Source organism: Mustela lutreola, chromosome 6, assembly GCF_030435805.1.
Source record: "Mustela lutreola isolate mMusLut2 chromosome 6, mMusLut2.pri, whole genome shotgun sequence".
NCBI lineage: Eukaryota > Metazoa > Chordata > Mammalia > Carnivora > Mustelidae > Mustela > Mustela lutreola.
Window position 1 is genome coordinate 20,626,660 of NC_081295.1, and position 21,760 is coordinate 20,648,419.

Sequence of the window (21,760 nt, forward strand, 5' to 3'; positions counted from 1 at the left end):
CAGCAAACAGTTCTATGCTGAGGCTGACAATAAGTACAGTCAGGCCAGAGGAGAGACTGTGGTAGGCAAGAGTTCTAGCTCAAATATCAGACCAGTGGGAGTTCAAATCCTGGGTCTACAATTTACCATCTTTGTAACCTTGGGCAAGTTAATTAATTTTTTTCGGACTTCCTCAGCTAAAAATCGTGGACAACAGAACCTACCCTGTGGGTTGTTGATAAGAAGGAAGTGAGGTCATTTATGTAAAGCATAGCACAGTACCTGGCACCAGGGAGTGCTTGGTCAGTGCGCTATTTTTACTTGTAAATGTTTTCCCCTTTCTTTTGATCCCTTAGTACTGTCAGACTACACCTATTCTCAGGGACTTAGAAGTGCAAACTGATTGATGAGAAGGAATAATACAGCATAAGCTTTGGCGTCAGACCTGGCCCTGCCACCTGGGTGAGGCCGTTGTACAGCATAAGCCATGCACAGGGCTGCTGTGAGAATGAAATAATGTGGTCAGCAAGGGCCCGCCCCCCCCCCTTTTTTCTTAGTTCAGTTAGAGCCTCCTTCCGTGATTTTTGTACCTGGCACGTGTATGTCTCTCCCGTGTAGTAGTCGTCAATTTATTTTTCATCTAACACAAAGGATTTAATATTCATTTTTACATCACGGCCATATCACATGCATACATGGCAAAAAGGGAAATTTCACCAAATAATATTATGTGGGACGCCTATATTGGTTGGCTACAGGTGCCATAAAAATGTACCACAAACTGAGTGGTGTAAACAATAACAGTGTATTTTCTCACAGTTCTGGGGCTTAGAGGCCCAAGATCAAAGTGTCAGCAGGGCTGACTTCTTCTGAAGCCTCTCCTTGGCTTGCAGATGGCCGTCTTTGCTCCTCACAAGGCCTCTCTTCTGTGCACATCTTAATCTCCCCTTATAAGGACACCAGTTATACCGGAAACTTAAAGACTTCAACATATGAATTGGCAAGGGGAACATAATCCAGTCCCCAACAATGCCCTTGATATTTTTCTGCTATTTTATCAAAGAAAATGCTGGGCACAACCAACTCAGTCAAATTTTGCAGTCCACTATATTGATTACCAGACTGTTGAAAGGCACTTCTCTAGTGGGTTGTGTTGGTTAGTGTGAAATTGGGACCAGCATTAGGATTTGCCTTTGTCTGTAGAGACAGCCTCAGAGGCTGAAAACATGTGTGGGAGAGTAAGAAGGTCAGAGGGGACAACCTTCTGCAAACACGTAACAGCTACCTAAGCTTAGGCATTAGCAAACTTCTGTAAATATCCAGATGGCAAGTATTTTTGACTCTGTGGCCCCACGATCTTTGCCAGAACAGCTCTGTTGTATCATGACAGCAGCCAGAGACAACGGGTAAATTAAAGGGTATGGCTGTTTTCCAATACAACTTCATTTATAAGCACTGAAATTTGAATTTCTTGTAATTTTCACATGTCATGAAATATTCTTTTGACCTTTCTCCCCCCCAGCAATTTAAAAATGTAAAAACCATTCTTAATTCATGGGCTCTGGCAAAAACAGATCTGGCCCACAGGCTGTAGTTTGCCTACCCCTTCCCTGGCTGGCAGAACCAAAGTATCTAGCTAAAAGGTTCTCAAGGAATTTGGCCTGGGTGATTTTCCTCAATCCATGTAAATTCTGAAAAATCTCCATGGTTACTCACAGTTAAAAAAAAATTATCTAAAAAGCAAGTGTTGTTGTTTTTTGTTTGTTTGTTTGTTTTGTTTTACCAGAGGGAACTCTAACTAGGGATGTGGAAATATTCTTAAAGCGCCCAGAAAGTCATGGTTTGTGAGGCAATCAAGTTAGGAATAGAATTAGCACAGAAAGTCTGCACCAAAACAACAGAGCTTGAATCTAAAAAGTCGTCTCTAGAAGTTGATATTTAGGGAAATATAGCGGCCAGAGAAAGGCCCAGGTTTCCTCAAGGCAGATAGAGGATAGCGGCTCAGATCCAGGGCCCCGGTCCCCATGCTTTCCTCTCAGGGTGAGGGTGCGTGAGGTTGCCCTCAGAGCAGCCCCACATCCTCCACGGTCCCCTCACGTAGTTTCTTTCTCAGCTCACCATGTAGGCCATGGTGGCTGTGGCCAGCTCTCACTTCCTGTGGGGACTGCCTGCAGCCTCAGGATGCCCTGTAAGCACCCAAACAAATCTCCCTCCCAGAGGGTCTGAGAGAACAAAGCTGTCTGAGAAAGCCAAGAGTCTAGCCGTCTGGTTTCTGTGCTCCAAGGGCTGTATTTCAGCGGTAGCTGGAGCAGTTGTACAGAGCTCACGTCTAATGATGATGAGCTCACCCCTCGCCAAACACTTACCGGAAGAGGGAGAGGGCCCAGAAGAAGGTGTGGGCTGAGCTGCCCCCCAGGACGAGCGGACAGAATTCTCTCTCCATCCTTCTAATGCTGGCTGCTCTGAGGGAGGTCAGGACTCTGCCTGTGACGTAGCAGGAATCCAAAGAGCCATCGAAGTTGGCCAACGCTGGAGTGGTGTCCTGGGAGTTATTTTGAGTATTTTAGACTGTCAGGTGGAAACCACATTTACCGATGACCAGGTTGTGAAGGCAAGCTGAGCTGCTGTCTCTTCCACTGGAGGGAGGAGCTGATCTCACAGAGAGACTCTAGAAGGGAAATTGAGGGCCTTGTGTGCACAGGAGGAGAATGCCATTATCCCCAGGGCTTTCCCATGTAGGGATTCTTCAGACTGTAAGCCAAGGACCCAGAAAACTTTAACTGATATGAAGAAAATGGGCTTAATATCTAAATTTTCACTCTAAAAAATCAAATAAAATGTGTTTTATTTTATTTTGAAACTGTTCCCTTCATTCCATCCTAACATATAATAATAAAACAGCTTTGGCATGAGAGTCCTCTTAAGTGAATAAGAAACACAATTTAATGAAACGGCACTTTTTAAGCTTTTAGCAAAGCAAATTTTTAAATTATTTTGCTTAAATTAATTTGCTGTGCTCTCTTCTTTCAGTACGTGTAAGAGCCCTGTTTTGTTTCTGGTTTCACTGCATTAACCACCAAGATTTTTTTTTTTTTAACTGAAGTATAACATTCATACAGAAACACACAGAAATTAAACACACAGATACTGAATTTTCATGAAGTGAACACTGTTATGTGAACAGCAGCCAGATGGAGAAAGAATGTCACCCAAATACCCCAAGCCCCTTGACCCCCAATCCCTAACCACCCCCACTCCAACCAAAAGTAATAGCATTATTTCTAATAACATCGATTTTGTCTATTTTGAACTTCGCATAAATAAAATTGCACCATGTAATCTTGATTGTTCCCCTTAACAGTATATTTGGAAGATTCCTCATGTTGTTATGAGTTGTACTTTGTTCATTCTCTCTGCTGTGTATTATCGTATAACTACCCCGAAATGGATTTAACCCTTGTTGGGGCTATCAAAAAGAGCACTCCCAGGAACATTCTTGTATATATCAGCAGGTGAGCATATGTGACATTTCTGTAGGGTAGACCTCTTGATGGTGAGACCCTGGGTCATAGGTTATGGGTGTGTTTGGCTTTCAGATACTGCGAGTTTTCCAGTGTCTTTATCAGTTTACTCTCATCAACGTTCATACGAGAGTTCTGTTTACTCCATATCCTCACCAACGCTTTGTAGTCTTTGTCATTTTAGACAATTTGGTGGGTGTGTATTGCTAGCATTGTGATTTTACTCTACTTTTCTTTATGACTAAAGCATCTTTTAATCTGTTTAATGGCCATTTGGGTTTTCTTTTTTGCAAAATTTCTTTTTTGCCTATTTCTTTATTGGGTGCCTATCTTTTCCTTATGGATTTGCAGGCGGTATTTCCTGGATGTAGTATTGCAGTTATCTCCCACTGTGGGCATGCTTTTGATTCTGTTGCTGTCATTTGACAAAGAGATGCTTAATTTTAATATACTCCAAATTATCATATTTTCCCTTTATGATTAGCATTTTCTTTGGTTCTGTTCTTTAAAAATCTTTACCTCTTGCAAAGTGTGAAGATGTTCTGTTTTCTTTTAAAGGTATATTTTACCTTTCACAATTTGATCTAACATCCATGTGGAATTGATCTTTACATGGTGTGAGGTAGAGATTAAGAACAATTTTTTCATATGGATACCCAATGTATTCATCAACTAGGACTACCGTTGATGAATGGTACCACAAACTGGGTGGCTTAAAACCACAGAAATTTGTCCTTTCATAGTTCTGGAGGCTAGAAGTTCAAAATCAAGGTATGAGCAGGGCCATGCTCTCTCTGAAGGCTCTAGGGAAGAATCCTTCATGGCTTCTGGTGATAGCCAGTAAATCTTTGGCACTCCTTGGCTTGCAAGCTGCATTATTCTGATCTCTGTGCCCATTACCACATGACCCTGTTCCCCTCATGTCTCCCTGTGTCTAAATTTCCTTCTTATAAGGACTCTAGTCATATTGGATTTAGGCTCCACCCTAATCCACTATGACCTCACTGAGTGAATTACACCTACAAAGCACTATTTCCAAATAAGGTCACCTTCTCAAGTACGGGGGGGGGGAGGGGGTGCAGGGGGGCTTTGGTTAGGACTTCAGTGTATCTTTCTGGGGCACACAATTCAACCCATGACACCCAGTGTCATTAAGCACAACTTAATGAACTTCAGTGTCATCTTTGTCATAATTTAGGTGACTATCTCTGTAGGTCTATTTTGGGACCTCCTTTTTGTTTTGTTTTATTGGCCTCTTTATCCTTCAACAAATACCACATTGTCTAAATTACTATTATTTTTTTAAAGATTTTATTTATTTATTTGACAGAGATCACAAGTAGGCAGAGAGGCAGGCAGAGAGAGAGGGGGGAAGCAGGCTCCCTTCTGAGCAGAGAGCCCGATACGGGACTTGATCCCAGGACCCTGGGATCATGACCTGAGCCGAAGGCAGAGGCTTTAACCCACTGAGCCACCCAGGCGCCCCTAAATTACTATTATTTTATAATGAATTTTGAATCTGATAAGAGTAAGTCTTCCAGCCTTCTTGTTGTTCTTCAGAATTATCTTGGCTTCCGGCATTTTACGTTCCCATGTAAGTTTTTGAATCTGCTTGTCAGTTTGCACCAGGAAAAAAAAATTTTTGAAATTGAAGATGCAATTTAGGGGAAAACTGACATCTTTTTTTTCAAGTTTTATTTTCAAATAAGTAATCTCTATAATGTAACAAATGAGATTTTTCTCATTTCATAATAAAAAATTGTGTAATATTTTACCAAAAAAAAAAATAATCTCTACATCCAACATAGGGCTCAAACTCATGACCCTGAGATCAAGAGTCACACACTCTTCCAGCTGAGCCTGCCGGGCACCCGGGGAGAACTGACATCTTAATAATAGTGAGACTTCCAGTCCTTCTACATGCATGAACCTCTATTATTTAGGTCTTTAATTTCTCTCAGTGTTTCGTGTTGGACTTATTCTTTGTTGGACTTATTCCTAGGTATTTGATATTTCTTTGATGGAGATTGTTTGAAGAAATAGGAGGCAGAGAAGAGAAGAAAAGCTTCTACTGGGCTTCTACTTTATGTTATTAAGGAATTTTCTCAAGTTAAGCAAGTACAGCAGGGCTAAGCTTTAAGTTGAGGTCTCACTAGGCAAATAAACTAGTTATTGCTTCAGGAATGCAATTTTTATGAGAGGTGAAATCATTCGTAATGTGGAGCCCTTGGGGGTAGGCAAAAATAGGCCCTTGATAGAAGAAAGGTGCTGTTTGGTCACCCACAGTGCTACATGGGGAGGCTGTGCTTGGGCTGGAAGAAATGAAGACAAGATGCAGATCCAGGGTGGGGGCAGGGACTAGATCTGGATGGTCAGTGTTCTTAGAACATTAGGGTTCCCCAGAAGTGCCAAGTGAGCCAGGAGGATGGCCCAGGTGGTAGCATTTTGAGTCCTTTCCCGCCTTGAACCAGGACTGTCATATCTACTTTCAGTTAATATATTGGCGTTTAGTATGAACCTTGAAAATGTGACACATGTGTATGAATTCACAAGGTTCTTATATTTTAAAAATGGCATTAAAACTACCGGACTGGATATTCTTTAACATTTCCTTAGGATTCTGGGATTCTAATATTGTAGCCAGCCTACACACCCCAGGGGCTCTGCACACATCATTATTACCCTGGATCTTGACAGTGTTGTGATACCATGTGCTTTCCACAGGCAGAATGTCTGTTCGAAGGGTCTTGGGAGTAGTATGCAGATTGGAAGATAGCTCAGGGACTTGTCCAGAAACTGCACCTGATCATAGCAAAGCTGTTCAGACCCTGGACTGTAGATTCCTAGAAATAACTTCACTTACAAGGACAAGTCAGAAACGATTCAAATGTCCTATAAAAAGTTTCTCTTTTCTCTTTACCTGATACATAAGTGATGTGATCACCTGATAGAACCTCATTGTTCATTCTTTAACTCATTTAAGAAAAGACATGATTATTATAAATCTGTACTTCATTGTCATGAGTCTTATAGAATAGAATCTTTATTTTTCCTTCTGACAGTCAACTAATTAGTTATTCCAGTGGCATTGATTTCTTCCCCAAATAAACTGGGCGTCTTCAGCCCAAATGTTTAAACTTAATAATTTATTCTTATTATTAGAAATTATATCGTTACTACTTCTGCTTGGGCCTGATGGGAGCTACCAGGGGCGAGGGGGTGCCCTAAAGCCCCATCCAACCCCTCCAGCATCCCTTTGCATGATTCAGTCCAACCATCTGTGACAGGGAACCCAGAGCTGGCCTCTTGGGTTGCTGAGGAAAAACTCATCTGCTGGTTTGGTGGTGCCCTGCTCACAGGGAGAATCTAACTCCCTGAAACGGCCTCTTGTAGTTCTGCCATCCTGCCCTCTCACTGTGTGGTCAGTAATTTCTTTCTCTGGCCAAGTGCCTTCTGTGCTCATCTCTTTTTCTGTCTGGCTGGCTTCCTCCTCTTTTCTTCTGCTCTTTATTCCCCCTGCAGCAAATAATAAAACAAGCAACAACCAGGCCTTGCTCAAGTCTCCCGAACTTGTGGGAGTGAAGCCAGAAGAAATAGGGCCTTGCAGGCAGGGGAAGCAGATGGGTCAGTGGTACCTTCTCAGAGCACCCCTCTCTTCCCCCAAGAGGAACGAAGGCCACAGTCCGTCATAAAGTGGGCTTGGTTTCCTAGGGAACCAGTGTTTTCTGGTTCCCATCCTCCTCTCTTGTGCTTGGGCTTTGTGCGCTAGCTTGTTTAATGCATTATCCCACCATTTGGAACGCTTTAATTTTTCAGACAATTGACTTTAGACTCGCAGAGAATATGGTATCGTGGAAGGATCAGGACTGTATTTTAAATCTATTGTTACCTTTGTGCACAAGCTGCCCGGCTTGTGCCTCATGCTGTGCAGAACAGCCATAGCCACGGGAGAGCTATGGAGGGGAGGGAGGGTCACTCTCCCTGCCCCCACTGCCCCCACATTTCTTGCTTTTGAAAATAAAACTCAGCAAAGATTCCCACAGCTGTTTCTTAGCAAGTGGGCTCCACACAAGTGTGTGCTGGCTTTATCATCAGCCTGTATTATCTAGAGGGAGACTTGGAATCCCCATTACAGAATTTATGTAATTTGGTTACAGAGGTGGACCAAACAGGATAATGCCCTTTAAATGCAACAAGATGACTAGAAGTACCTCTTCTGTGCAAGGCATTGGATCAAGCAAAGGGCTAGTGGTTCAAAGATAAATTTAGAGGAGGTTCCTGCCCTCAAGGAGCTGACTCTTTCCCTTGAAGCAGATGGTATGGTAAGTTCTGTAGTAGAAGTACAAGTAGAATGAGATTAATTCCAGTGGAAGAAATTGGGCAATAACTTCAGGGAGGGGTTTATATTAGAGTTGGACCAGAGGGACTGGTTGGTTCTCCATTCTTGCAGGTGGACGTAAGAGCACCTAAGAGGGAAGAAACAGGGCACATGAAGGCCTGGGGGAGGGGCAAGTGCCAGAACAACAAGTGCTTTGGTAAGACTGGGCATGAAGGAGGAAGAAGAAATGGAAGATAAGGTTGAGGTGGGTTTGGAATAATAGTGGGGGGGCTTTGGGAACAAAGCTGAAGAGTTTGAGTTTATGTAAGTCATTGTTTTTTTGTTTGATTTTTTTTTAATATTTTATTTTTTATAAACATATATTTTTATCCCCAGGGGTACAGGTCTGTGAATCACCAGGTTTACACACTTCAGGGCATGTTTGATTGTTTTTATTTGTTTATTTGTTTGCAATGCCACCAAGCCCTGAGGCTCCTAGGAGCTGGTTCAGAAACATTGCAGGGCAGAGGTCCAGAGCAGCTCTTCTCTTCTCTATTCTGTTACTGGGGAATCGTCTTTCTTTAAAGAGTATTCCACTTTAAGAAAAACTGAAATCCGTTGGTACATGCAAAAGTGACCCATTCATTTTTCCAGTCAATTAACAAATATATTTTAAGTGGCTCCTACATTCTTACCCCTGCAGTGGGTTCTACTGAAAGACCATTGAAGATTTCCAACTTGTCAATGGCATGGTAGCAAGAACCACTGGGTTAGAATCCTGTCTCTGCCACCCACTGTTCGTAAGACCACAGTCTAGTCTCCTGATATCTGTGGGACCGGTGTCTCACCTGGAAATCACAGGGCTGGACTGATAAGTCATTCCCAGCTGGGACATTCTAGGAGTGACATGATCAGAGATGTAATTCAGAGCTTTCATGCATGTCAATAGATGGGAAAAAGAGAGGCCAAAGTCAGAGAGGCCAGTTAGGAGGTGATAGCAAGAACTTCTGTGAGCGGTCCTAAGACTCTGTGTGAGGGCTTTCACTGATTCCTTCAACAGACAGGTAATACTCAGCGCCAGCCACTGTGCTAAGCATTGATAATATAGCAGTGACCAAAATGAAGTCCCCACTTTCAGAGTGTGTTATGTCTAGGAGGCTGCAGAGGAACTGGGAGCATGGGTGATAGATTTAGGGGTGTGGTTTGAAACTCATGACAAGGGGTGATGGTTGGAGCTTTGGAAGCATATAAGGTACCAGGGAAGAGAAAGCCAAAAAAAGCACCTTCTTCATCAAGCCAACACAGCAAACCCGTCCTCAAAATATCCTGTTGTGGCTAAGAAGCTATAACACACAGAAGAGATAATGTCCAATTAGACGCCCAGGCTCCTTGACTACATCACTCCTGCATATGAAGCAAAATTACTCCAGCGTCCTATATATGGTTTTCTACAAGAGCAGCTCTATTTGGTCTCCTTGGGAAGGTCTTTTATAAATACCAGGGTATGTAAAAATGCCATAGATGACTACCTAAGTTGTGAGCCCCTCAAATCTTTTCCTAGACCAGCTGGTGCTTTTTTTTTTTTTTTTTTTTTTTTTTTTACTTTTCCCCAAGTTATTGGAGTAGATCCAGAAGCAGATTCTGAGATCCTCAAGCTTTTCCTTATTTACCCTGCCAGTAATTACATGTCACAGGTTGCCTTCCCTACTGGAGGCTGAGGCTGAGCAATTAGTCTCCCATTGTCTTTACAGGAAATGACATCCATGTGGCTTCTGGGGAAAGCAACTGCTGACCACTCTAGTTAAAACAGTTTGGAAAGTGCTCAGCACTTCCCCTGGTTGATCACTTAAACTGGCTGATTTAGAAAGCTTTTGGAAATGCGCAAAGCAAACAAAGGTTGTCAGAACCAGAAATCCTCCTGGGTCAGTTCCCCACACAAAATAAGTCTCTAAACTGTTGTTCTAGTCTCTCAATGCACTGACTTGTCTGGACTCTTCACCATGTGGCTGAGCCCAAAGTCTAGGGGTTCTATTCTTTTTATAATGCTTTACTGGGCGCTGATTTGCTGGAAAGATGCTTTCCAGCGGCAGATAATTGAAAACCCAAAAGGAGGCCTGAGCAATTAGAAGTTTACTGGAGCTCCATTGGTTCCATAGACTTCAGGATTGACCTGATGGAGTCACCCCAACTTCACTTCAGTGGGGCTTTTTGTCTTTACCCTCCTCTCTGAGCCAGCTTTATCATTAGACTGGAGCAAGGTAGCTACAGAAGTCCTCGGCATCCTGTCCCGCACAACATTCAGTGGGGCGGGGTGGGGGTTGTCTCAGAATGAGAAGTTCCCAGCAAAAACAGTCTTCACATCATGCTGGTCTGAATTGAGTCACATGCCTAATCTTGAATCAATCACTTTCAAGAGGAATGTCTTCCCCTTAGATCAGTGCATTTGAAACCCTGTGGACACACAGATCACCTGGGGATCTTGTAAAATAGTGTCTGATTCGGTAGGTTTGGGCTGGGGCCTCAGAGCTGACATTTCTCAGAAGCTTCCCGCTGGTGCTGATTCTGCTGGGTGGCACACCACAAAGCCTTGGGCCCTTCGGGTCCCCACCCAGCAGCTGGGAGTGCCGTCACCTGCCCCTGAGGCACAGTGGCTGAAGGCACATAGGGGTCTGTTAGGAAGAAGGGCGAAGGAATGATTGACCCATGCATGCGAGGACTGTATTAGAGGTATTTGTTCCCAGTGGTAATGAGAATGTTGACATTAAACCAGGAGCTGCACAGGGTCTATGTAGTAGAAGCAAAAATTTCGTGCAGGGCAATGTGTTTTGTGGGACTGCCTATTAGTATCTTATTATTTATGAGGATGTATATGTCGTAATTCTTGAAACAAAAATTCAACAGTCATGTTGCCTTCCTCATTATCATTCAGTTATTTTTATTTAATATCACATATCTAGTGTGTCTCGAAAAGAACAAATTCAAATGAGATGGATGTAAATGTCCTTAAGTTTAAAAAGCGTGTGCCAAGCCCAGCCTTTGATCTGAGTGAATGTGTCATCTGTCTTGGTTCTCGGGGAGAGAGAGGACACCCCTACTGTCCTCAGAGTCACTTGATATGATGTTGAGCATGGAAAATGCTGCCAGTGGTGGATTTATGCCAAAGCAAATGGTCACAGTGCCTTTATGAGTGATTATCAGGGGAGAAAATCATTATGCTCTCTCCATTTGAAAAGGAAGAACTATTTTGTGGGGTTTTTTTGGTAAGTTTACTTATTTAAGTGACCTCTACACTCACCTGGGGCTCAAATCCATGACCCTGATATCAAGAATTATATGCTCTTCCGACTGAACTAGCTAGACACCCCCTATTCTGTTATTTTTGAAGTTTTCTTAATAAAAGATACCCAGGAGTCCTGGGCTGCAGCTGTTTAGGGGGAAAGCTGCTGAGACCAAAGGACCGGTGTCCGTCCTGGGGCAAGTCCATCGTAGACCCAGTGGGGCTCAGAGTGAAGCATGCAGCCAGATGTTAAGTAGACCTTCCTGAGACAGTCTCTTTGGTGGGATTTTAATCTCTGACATCATATGCAAGGACAGTGTCACTTAGGAGTGAAGATGACATTTCAGTTCCCGATCTACGGGAACCACAGGCTCACATCCGTAAGGCAAATGGGAAGCCAGAGCAAGTCCTCACTGGCCTTGCCTACATAGGTCACCAAGGTGCCCCTACTTAGGAAATCAACCAGATATTTCTCATCTTTGCAAAACCCATGAAAGGTTGAGAGATTCCCAGCTCCTCTCTACCAGGCGGGGAAAGCTGCTGGACTCAGTGCTCCGTGAAGGCAGGAACTGTGCCCGCATCATGCAGGAACCCCAGTGTGACGGCGTGACTGGACCGCTGGTCTGTTCCCGGGACACGTCAGTCAGCAGCCCCAGCTGCGTGTCCAAACTCTAAAGAGAAGTGAAAGAAGAGAACACTTTGTTGCCTAACTTCAGTAATTTATACTCAAAACATGGAGTGTTTAGGAGTCCTGTCTACATATTTAGGACCTTACAGCCTGCCAAAGAGAGGTGAAATCATAGTCATAATAGGTGATCTGGGCAGGGGGGGTGCGGCAAGAAAGCCCTTAGACTCACTCATTGATTCAAACAGTGCCGGCTGCACGCCTTCCGGCCTGTGTGTGCTGTGAGGCAAAATGCTATTAGCCACGGGAGGAATCAAAAAACAGCACCTTCTCTTAACAGCCTAAAAAGCAGGATACAGTAAGTGTATTTCAAATATCTATATCAAGTGAAACATAATTTTTGAAAAGAGAAAACGAGGGGTAAGATCATAGCCATTGGGAAAATTAAGGTAGAAAGGGCTCAGGGAGGGGTACCTGGGTGGCCCAGTCAGTCAAGCATCTGCCTTTAGCTCAAGTTATGATCCCAGGCTTTGGGGATCAAGCCCCGCATTGGGCTCTTTGCTCAGCAGAGAGCTTGCTTCTCCCTCTCCCTCTGCCCCTCCCTTCCCCTCTGCTCATGCTCACACACTCTCTCTTTCTCTATTTCAAACAAATAAAATCTGGAAGGAAGGAAGGGTGAGCAGACTCCAGAAGAAGAAGACAGTTAGGCCAGGCCTAAAAGCAGGAGCTCATAACCTGAGTCCATGCATGGATTTCAGGGCTCTGTGAACTTGGATGGGGGGGAAAATTGTTTTCACGAACCCTTAACCAAAATCTAATATTTCCTTCTATTACAAAGTAGCATTAGGTTTTTTCCACCAATAGAAATTAAGGGTATTTTCATATTACATTTTGGTTATAGATATCCTAAAATATCATTTATGCCCAACAGTACTTCAAATTACAGTAATTTTTAGACTTTTGATGGAACTTATTTAAATATGAATAGAAAGACATCATAATTTTGTTATATATTTTGATAACTATTTATCAATATACTTCTTTTGAATCCTGTTCATTTGTTGCATTAATTTCAAGCATTTAAAAACATTATTCTGGGAAACGTGTCTCTAGACTGCTATGGGACAAAAAAGACAAAGAGCCTCAGAAAGTGGCTAGGCCTCCTACCCGCAATTCGGAGACAGAGACACTCGGGGAAGGAACTGGCATGCTGCCCATGGGCGCAGGCAGGACAGGTGACGGGACACTACAGCTTCCGGGGGGAAGCTGTGGGTAGAGCAGAGGGAGCTGGAGTCCCAGGCTAATGTAACTTCACACGTAAATTTGTAGGCCACGGGAAACAGTGGAAGGTGTTTCCACAAGGCTTTAAGCTGTGTTTAGGAAGAATGCCTTCCAGAACCATGAGAACAGGATTGGAAGGGAAGAAACCTGAGGCTAGGGAACCGGTTTCTTCAAGGAGCTGTGCCCGCTGGTGTAATGAGAAGACGGAGAGAGGCGCTGAGTTCCAGCACACCCGCAGGACTAGAAGGGCAGGCTGGGGCCCTCCTTTACCGAGGAGGTGAGGAAGGCCGGGTTTGTTTTCAGGCCTGGCTGATTAGGAGACAGATAATAGCTCCTTGCATGCACTAAGTGTTTACGACATGCCAGATGCTGTTTTAAGCCTTGCTCTGTGACATTTATATGTTATTAGATTTATCTCATTTAATCTCCATAACCACCCTGGGAGGTCAGTGCAATAATCCCTGTTTTACAGATAAGAAAAAGAACTCCAGAAATGAAAGGTGAGGGTCTCACAGTCAGCAAGGGAAAAGAGAGTGTGTTATTGCAAGAAGTAGGGAAAAGAATTGGTTTGGGGAAAATATCTATGAGTTCACTTTTAGATATTTTTGCATTGTTTTGTCTTCAATTATTTTAAAGGGCTAGAAATTCAAATAAAGTAGGAGCAAAACTTCTGGTTTATTTCATCTTCCAGAGTTTTATGTATTTGTTAACTTACAAATTGTTTCCATCTGGGAAAAACAGAGGAGAAGCTGGCAGTAAGACTTTGGTACGTGGATGAGGGTCCCAAACGAGGAAGACTACGGGGTTTCCAGAAGCAAATGACTTCCGTTCAGTGATGTATTTTTTTCCTTTTGTCGTGGTTTGTTTTTCAGGACCGGTCCAGCAGCTGTAGAAGAAGACATGCGGTGTATATAAAGTTTGTGATAGTTGGGGGAAATTTTGGTAAGTGTTGCTGCATATAATTCTAATACTTTTTGTCATAAGATGGTGCCCCAAAGGGTAGCCATCGCCTCGCTTCATGCATCTTTTAAATCTGTACTTAACTTAGACAAAATGGGTTTTTATAATTAGATGAGACATTCAGTCGGTACTTGTTGACAGTATGACATTTTTTCTTGTCGTTGCTGATGTTATTAAGAAATGGGGGGTTGTCTAAGGTTCAATAAGTCTAGGTTTAGGGAAGCTTCTGGATGCAGGGTAAAGAATACCCTTGAGAGTTTGCTTATGGTCTAAGTAAGCCATGGAATGTAAGCGTGATGAAGGGCGACCAGTAGGGTAACAACAGCGAGAGAAAGTCTCCCCCGCAGAGAAATCCTTCCAGCCTGTCTGTTGAAATGAGAAATGGGCAGTTAGCTGTTTGGGGAATGGGAAACAGAAGGGAATCGAGAGCCCTGTCATGTGTGGGAGTCAGTTCCACCAATGACAGTGGCCCAAGACACCAAGGACATTAAGTTCGGCAATGACTCAGAATACCTTGCTAGCAGTAGTAAGAAGAACAGTCTTCAGGGTCAGGCAACCTGGGCTAAAATTTAAGTTCAATGCTAACTGGTTGGTACATCACTCTTTGAGCCTCAGTTTCCACGTCTGTAAAACGAGGCTTGTAATGTTACCCACTTCATACGGTTGTCGCAAGAGTAAACTGAGCGAGGTGGTGCTGGGGCATAAGAGTGGCTCTATAAAGCAGTTGTTCTTGAAAACAGGACAGCCTTGTTTGGAAACGGGGCATTTATCACTGAAGTCAACCCACCCAAAGGTGTACATCTCCCAGCAGGAGGGCCACTGGGATGGCACACCACCTTTACTGTCCCAAGGGATGTCACAGCCAATCACCACAGACCGTCCTCCAGGTCCACTCCATAACACTCTGTGGCAACCCCAAGACATTTGTCATCTTCTCGCCTCTTGTTTACCCATTCTTAGAGAGGCTTGGCAAATTTAACTTCCCTTCCTGCCACCTCTGCAGACAAGTGCAGTTACATTTGTCTGAGTTTTGTTCAGTTTTGAAGTGAATGTTACTTGTAACAAAAATAATGAGAAGGAAAAGAGGAGTTGGGAGCAGTTACCATATTTAGGCTTTCGTTTCCAAACCTTTCTTCTGATTGTTTTCATCTGTGCTTACTAGGTACCCTTCGCAGAGGTCCAGTTCTTGGGCTGAAACTTTTGAGCTTTGACTAAAAAAATTTGGTTCTGGGTAAGGGCTTTTATCTGTGGTTGGAAGGGATCAACTAGTTCACTCACTGCAGATGGGCTGGTGTTCAAGATTGGTGTCGCTAGGTGGACCCCTCCAGTTTCATAGAATTAAGAGACGGCCATGGCCTCAGGGCTTGTCTGGCCCATTCTCCCACTGGCCAAAACAAGGTCTCTTCTACGGAAGCCGTGACAGGGGAGTCCGAATTCTCTCAGAGGTGAGGAGCTTGCTACTGCGTAAAGCAGTGTGCTCCAAGTAAAGAAAGCAGTTAAGGGACATAAGAAGGGTTTAGGGGGTGATGACATCGTTCTGGATCTTGGATCTGTGGCCATATTTATACAGCTGTCTGTTTCATGAAAATTCATAGAGCTCTATGATAAAAGGGTGAATTTTGCTGTTAATTAAATCTCAGTTTTAAAATAGGAAAAATAAAAAACCAAGCAGTTAGACAAATACCTGGATATTTAGCTCAAATTGTTAAAAAGAAAGCGGGAAGAAAGAAGAGAGGGTGGGGGAGGAAAGCAATCTAGTCCTTATGTTGAATGGTATGTGCTCCGTGAGCCGGCAACTTGGTCTTCTTCCTTCCTCTGGTCCCAGTGCCTAGACAGTGCCTGGCACCAGAAGGCCTGTGATAAGTACTTACTGAGCCAACTATGCTTGTAGTCACGTTCTAAGCAGACAGAGAAAAGTCTACCCACTCTCTCACAAACCAGCTCTTCAGGTGTTTGAAGACCTCTCCATCATTCATCATCTCTTCTCTGGGCTCAACTTAATCATGTTCCATCCTTGTACTGTTTGCGTCCTGATGTTATGTCCCACTCCCTCTCCACCCTGCCTCTCCAGCATTAGAAACGCTGCCCCTAAGGTGATCTGGCCCATGAGCAGTACAGAGGGCCATTGCTTCTATAGAAAATGTCAATAGCTACCAACCGTAATCCTCTTCCTTTGCAGTCGGTACTGAGTGCCTGGTAATAGATTGTGAAGGATTTCTTAGCAGTCTAAGAATGGAACTCCTCAAAGGAGGGAGGATAGCCGTCCAAGAGATAGGGTGACAGCAAAACCATTCTCTCTTAAGTGTCTTGACTGAAATGAGGCCAGGCCTTGCCACCCTTTGTTGAAGACAGGAGTGGTGCTGTTTATAAATCTTTCAAGGTAGCACTGTGTCACAGATCCTAACAATTCATTATGAATCATAGGAAGTTTAAAATTCTTAAAACGTAAACTTGTGAGTGCCTTAAAAAAATCTAGATTCCACCTCCTCCCCAGCCATGTCACGGTGAGATATATAAATACATAAATATATATAGAGAGAGAGCTGTGGTTCTCAACCCGAGTTAATTTTGTTCTCCCAAAGGACATTTGGCAATGTCTGAAGACATTTTTGGTTGTCACAGCTGGGGGTGGTGGGGGATGTGTGTACTGACACCTAGTGGGTGGAGGCCGTGGGTGCAGCTAACTGTCCTACAGGGCATAGGACAGCACCCCCACCCACGATGATCAGGCCCAAGGTATCAGTGATGCTGACACCGAGAAACCTGATATGGAAGTAATAAAAAAATTCAAAATCGGAAGTACTTATTTTGAAGGTTTAAAATTTTACATAGTTTAACATCTAGTTATATGTAAATATATAACTAGAAAACATAAAGAACTTTGGTCAGAGAATCATAGGCCTGAAAGGTCTTGTAAGAGGCTCTCTCTCTTACACCACCGCTAACTCCAAACAAGAACTGATTTAAATGAATTCAGACAGACCGTTGGGCGTCTGAAGACTTACACTGATGATTGTCAACTAAAAATGAGACCCTCACAACATGACCCCCACATTCACACAAGGAGGTTGTCTCCAATTTTAATTTCAGCCCCGGCTTCTTCAGAAGTGCCTGCCTTTCGATGGTCTCTGAGATGAAATGGCATTTCAATCTGGGCTGGTCCTTCCTTTTGAATCAAGGGCAGTGATTCTGTTGTGATGAAAATGTGCTTAGGGAGGAGGGAGATCTCATTACAGATGATTGAGATTGGGTATTTTGGTACACAGTGCTGTTTATTTGCATCAATTTCCTAGTGACACCACAGTCTGGTTTAAATGTAAGTTGTTGAGAGTTTCTATAGCCCAAAGACGGCTACATTTGCTGAAGCAGGGAGATTAAAGCAACATATGTCAAGTTGTGATATAGGACAATCCACTTGAAAAGACTTTAATTATAGGGCTTATTTTGGGAGGGTAACTGTGCTTTTTGTGAGGTATATTTTGGGATCCACTAACCCAGCTTCAAGGCCAGTAATATCTTCCCAGAAAGGGTGTGGCTTGTGCTTGTGGCCATAAATATTTTCCTACCAAAACCTTTGGTATAATATTCTTTCCTAGTTTACTACCAAACATTTTTCTTTTTCTGATAATCTTCCCCTTTGCAAGTATGCTATGAAAATGCGTTCTGGAAACATGGAGAAGAAAAGGATAAAAGATCTCATTTCAGAAGGCCAAGTCCAGAGACTTAGGGCCTTTACATTATCAGTCTGCTGTGTTTAAGATGAATAGAATTTGGGGCGCCTTGGTGGCTCAGTGTGTTAAAGCCTCTGCCTTCGGCTTAGGTCATGATCCCAGGGTTCTGGGATTGAGCCCCGCATCGGGCTCCCTGCTCAGTGGGGAGCCTGCTTCCCCACTCTCTGTCTCTGCCTGCCTCTCTGCCTACTTGTGATCTCTGTCAAATAAATAAATAAAATCTTAAAAAAAAATTAAAAAGATGAATAGAATTTGGAGAAATGTTCCAAGGCTGAATAGTAAGCAGCATTGGATGATGCTGAATATTTAATGTAAGAAATGATAGAAAAGCTACACATTTATTGCTTCCTGATTTGCCAGCACTGCCTCTCTCCAGCCCCCAAGGAATTGTTGTGGGCCACCTCATTGCCCTTTTATCTCAGCTGACAACCTAGAGTGGGTATCTGTTTGCACATTTGCTCTTCAAGACTCGTGCCTTTCCCCAGCTCTGCCTTTGGTGGCCTCCTCCACTTCTCTGCTAATACCTGAGGCCTTTGGCCTTCTAGAGCGGAAGGGTTGGAACTTTCTGCCCAGTCAGCATTTCCTAATCCTCATTTGACAGCAAATGATAAAGGAGAAATTAGATCAACTAAATAAACTCACTTTTCGCTTACACAATGTGTGTGGCAGGTGGGCGGAGAGGAGGAACAGAGGTCGAGTAAGAACAATTTTTTAACCCAAAAAACCAACCACACCTGAGGGCAGAGAAGCACTTTCATCTAAATTCTAAGTCACAGAAGCAATAAAATGAGAGCAAGAATCTTCCATGAGGGAGTTTTGGGAGGGAGGGTTAAAGCAAAGCTTCCTAACGGTAGAAGTCTCTGGAGAGGTGTCCCTGTTCTCCCAGAGGCGGCAGCCTGTGCCTGGATCACCCAGAGAGAGAATTTCAGAGTGTGGGTCCCCGGGCCCAGTCCAGATGGCTAGAATCCAAACCCCTGTGGCAGGTGTGTTCTTCACGCCACTCTCCTCTTGTCCATAGTAATATGCACCACTGCCCAGTCTCTAAGATTCTCTTCCATAAGCATGGCTGAAAAATGCAAAGAACAGATCAGCCATTTTGAAGGTCAGAACTGTGCGTGATGCTCCTTGCTCTGCTGTGCGTGGGAGGGTAGAGCACCATATTGTTACCTCGTTCTCTTGATCCTTGAGTTTATTCCTCGCTCACTGAGGGAAGCGTCCTTCTCATTCCAGGTTAGTGTGGGGCCATCCTAGCCAGATTCTTTGAAGCTGCTTTGAGACAGTGTCCTTCTTGTCTACTCCAGTAGTCCAAGGATCTGCTGAAACTTTACACTGTAGCGTGGGGTGCCGTAAAACCAGCATTTCCCACTTATGGAGAGGAAACACTTTCAGAATAAGTAACTGTTGCATATTCTAGTACATGCTGGACAGCTGCCACTGTGTAATAAATCCCACCTGGGATACAGGTATTGGGACCAACTCTAGAGCCCTGCCTCTAACTATACGGCTGCCTGTGTAAATGGGTCTCGCGATATCATTTGTAGAGCTAACAGAAGCTTATAAGGAGCTGCCGCATTCTCGCTCCTCCCAAATCACTTCTTAGGTGGTAGAACAGGTATTATCCCCAGATAAAATCTGCGGCTCCGAGTGTTTAGCCTATGCCTTAGGAGGCATTTGGGAGCTATGGGGTTTTTGTTTTTAAAAAAGATTTTTATTTATTTATTTATTTAACAAAGAGAGAGAGACAGCGAGAGATGGAACACAAGCAGGGGCATTGGAAGAAGGAGAAGCAGGCTTCCCGCCGAGCAAAGAGCCCGATGTGGGACTTGATCCCGGGATGCTGGGATCATGACCTGGGCTGAAGGCAGATGCCCAACAACTGAGCCACCCAGGTGTCCTGGGGTTTATGTGTTGTCCTCCTCTCAAAGACTGGAGGAGCGTTGGCATGCAGTTGGCATGCAGTTGGCATGGGGAGTCAGGCAGGGAGGGGAAATGTCCTACAGTGTCTCCCACAGTCCTGCCCAGGGAAGAGCTGTCCCCGGCATGGTGTTGGTTGCACCCCAACTCAGTAACACTGCTCTGAATTTGTAGGGCTAACTTGTGCAGTTGAACTGTGCTTGTATCTATGCTATCTAATCCAGGCCCTTTATGGCCCCCTCCCTGTTAAAGGCATCATAGAATGAATTCCTGCTTCACTGGGGGCTCTCACTGCATTAAAAATCGAATTCTGAATGATTGTTCTTTGGGTTGTGCCATTGCTACTCTGCACCAGAACACAGGCACAGCAACCTCTGTGTGGAAACAGCCTTTCTGAAACCTCAGTGGCCTGGGTTGACCAGTACCCTGTATTTGTCAGTCTCCTATCAGGGCCTAGCACTGGTCAAAAGAGTGCCATCTTGGGAAAGGATCACAGCCCAAAAGGATGCTCCGCCTGGAGCCTTTGATCCAGTCTTACTGGCTTAAAAACCATCTAGATAGGGAATTGGGTGTCAATTTCAGGAGTTTTTGATGTGATATCTTAGGCTTTGTACCTACCTGGTGCACTTCAAGAGCCTACTCTTGGAGGTTTTTTGAAGTTTGATTTTGATGTTGGCTAACAAAGCAGCCAAAACAGTGGCTACTTCAGTTTGAATGAGCACATACGGAATTTATTAAAATGGTAAAAATGTAACCATATTGAACGAAGCACACAGTGAAGCTGACCTGAATAAAAATGTCGAGAGGATTATGAAAAGAGGAGGTAGTGATATTACATTATTTTTTTCTTTCCTATTATTTTTTTTCTTTTATCTCTCTTCTAGTTTCTTTCCCAACTTTTTTTTTTTTTAAGATTTTATTTATTTATTTGACAGAGAGAGATCACAAGTAGGCAGAGAGGCAGGCAGAGAGAGAAAGGGAAGCAGGCTCCCTGCTAAGCAGAGAGCCTGATGTGCGGTTCGATCCCAGGACCCTGGGATCATGACCTGAGCCGAAGGCAGAGGCTTTAACCCACTGAGCCACCCAGGTGCCCCCCAACTTTTTATTCTTAACAAAGTTTTAACTAGTTTAGGAGAATCATAAAACCAACACCTACATGCCCTTTACCTAGATTCACTAATTGTTCTGAATTTTCCATATTTGTTTTCTTTATTCCTTCTTCCAATTATTTATACATATGTATTTCTATATATTGCATGTAATATATATGACATACATTATATAAATTTTTGCTGTGCCATATTTGAAAGTTGCAAACATCTTGACACTTTACCTCAAATATTTCATTGTGTAGCTCCTAAGAATATGGATTCTTTTACATAACCACAACAGTCTTACACCTAAGAAGTTTACAGTGATTCCATGATACTGTCTAGCATCTGGTCCATAGTCAGACCTCCCCCATTATCCAGGCTGCATGTGGTATAGAACGTCTTGGGTTCTGGCCTTGCCTGTCTCTTCATAGTGTTGGTCAACTTACTCCTTCTCTCTTCCTGAAAATTGTTAGATTGAGAGGCTTGGTATTAAATGCGGGTTAAACTTTTTTTTGTTTTGATAGTTCATAGATGGTAATGCGTGTTTGATTTTACATCACAACAGGAGGCGGACAATGTCAACTAGTGCCGCCATCCACAGAGTTCAGTTCGCGCTCTCGGGCGCGGTGGTAACCAGACCTTCCCTATGCCCAGATACACCGGGAGTCAGTGAGGCATCTGTGGGCTGCTCCAGGGATCCTTTGTGAACATCTTACCACCCTCCTGCCTTTCGTCCCGTGCTTTGAGCAGCAATGGGTAATCCCTACCTGGATCGCTTGCCACACTGGGTTAGTGTCCGATACTTTTTACCCTTTGCTTTCTCTTCCTCGGTTCTTTATAGGGAGTGATCTAGGCCTTCATGTTTTTACAGTGATGATTAGCCACTTCCCTGGTGGCCAGCTAGGTTTTGCTGTGATAATAGATTTCTTGTCTTTAGGATAAAAAGGAGTAACTTTAACAAAGCTGTTTACCTCATGCCAGAGTACCACAAAGGCTCCTTAACTATCGAACATTTTTCACTTTTTCCCACACACACCAGCTCAGGTTAGTGAGCAAAGGG

At 43.7% G+C, this 21,760-nt stretch overlaps 1 protein-coding gene across 6 annotated transcripts in view; it reads left to right on the forward strand.

Annotated features, from left to right (window-relative positions):
• The window catches only part of FYN (FYN proto-oncogene, Src family tyrosine kinase), a 209,934-nt gene that overhangs the window by 80,449 nt on the left and 107,725 nt on the right, over positions 1–21,760 (forward strand). For all 6 annotated transcript variants that reach the window (XM_059176823.1, XM_059176822.1, XM_059176827.1 and 3 more), the window contains one exon: positions 13,874–13,943. The gene's annotated coding sequence lies outside the window, so the exon portion shown is untranslated. The remainder of the gene's footprint in view (positions 1–13,873; positions 13,944–21,760) is intronic.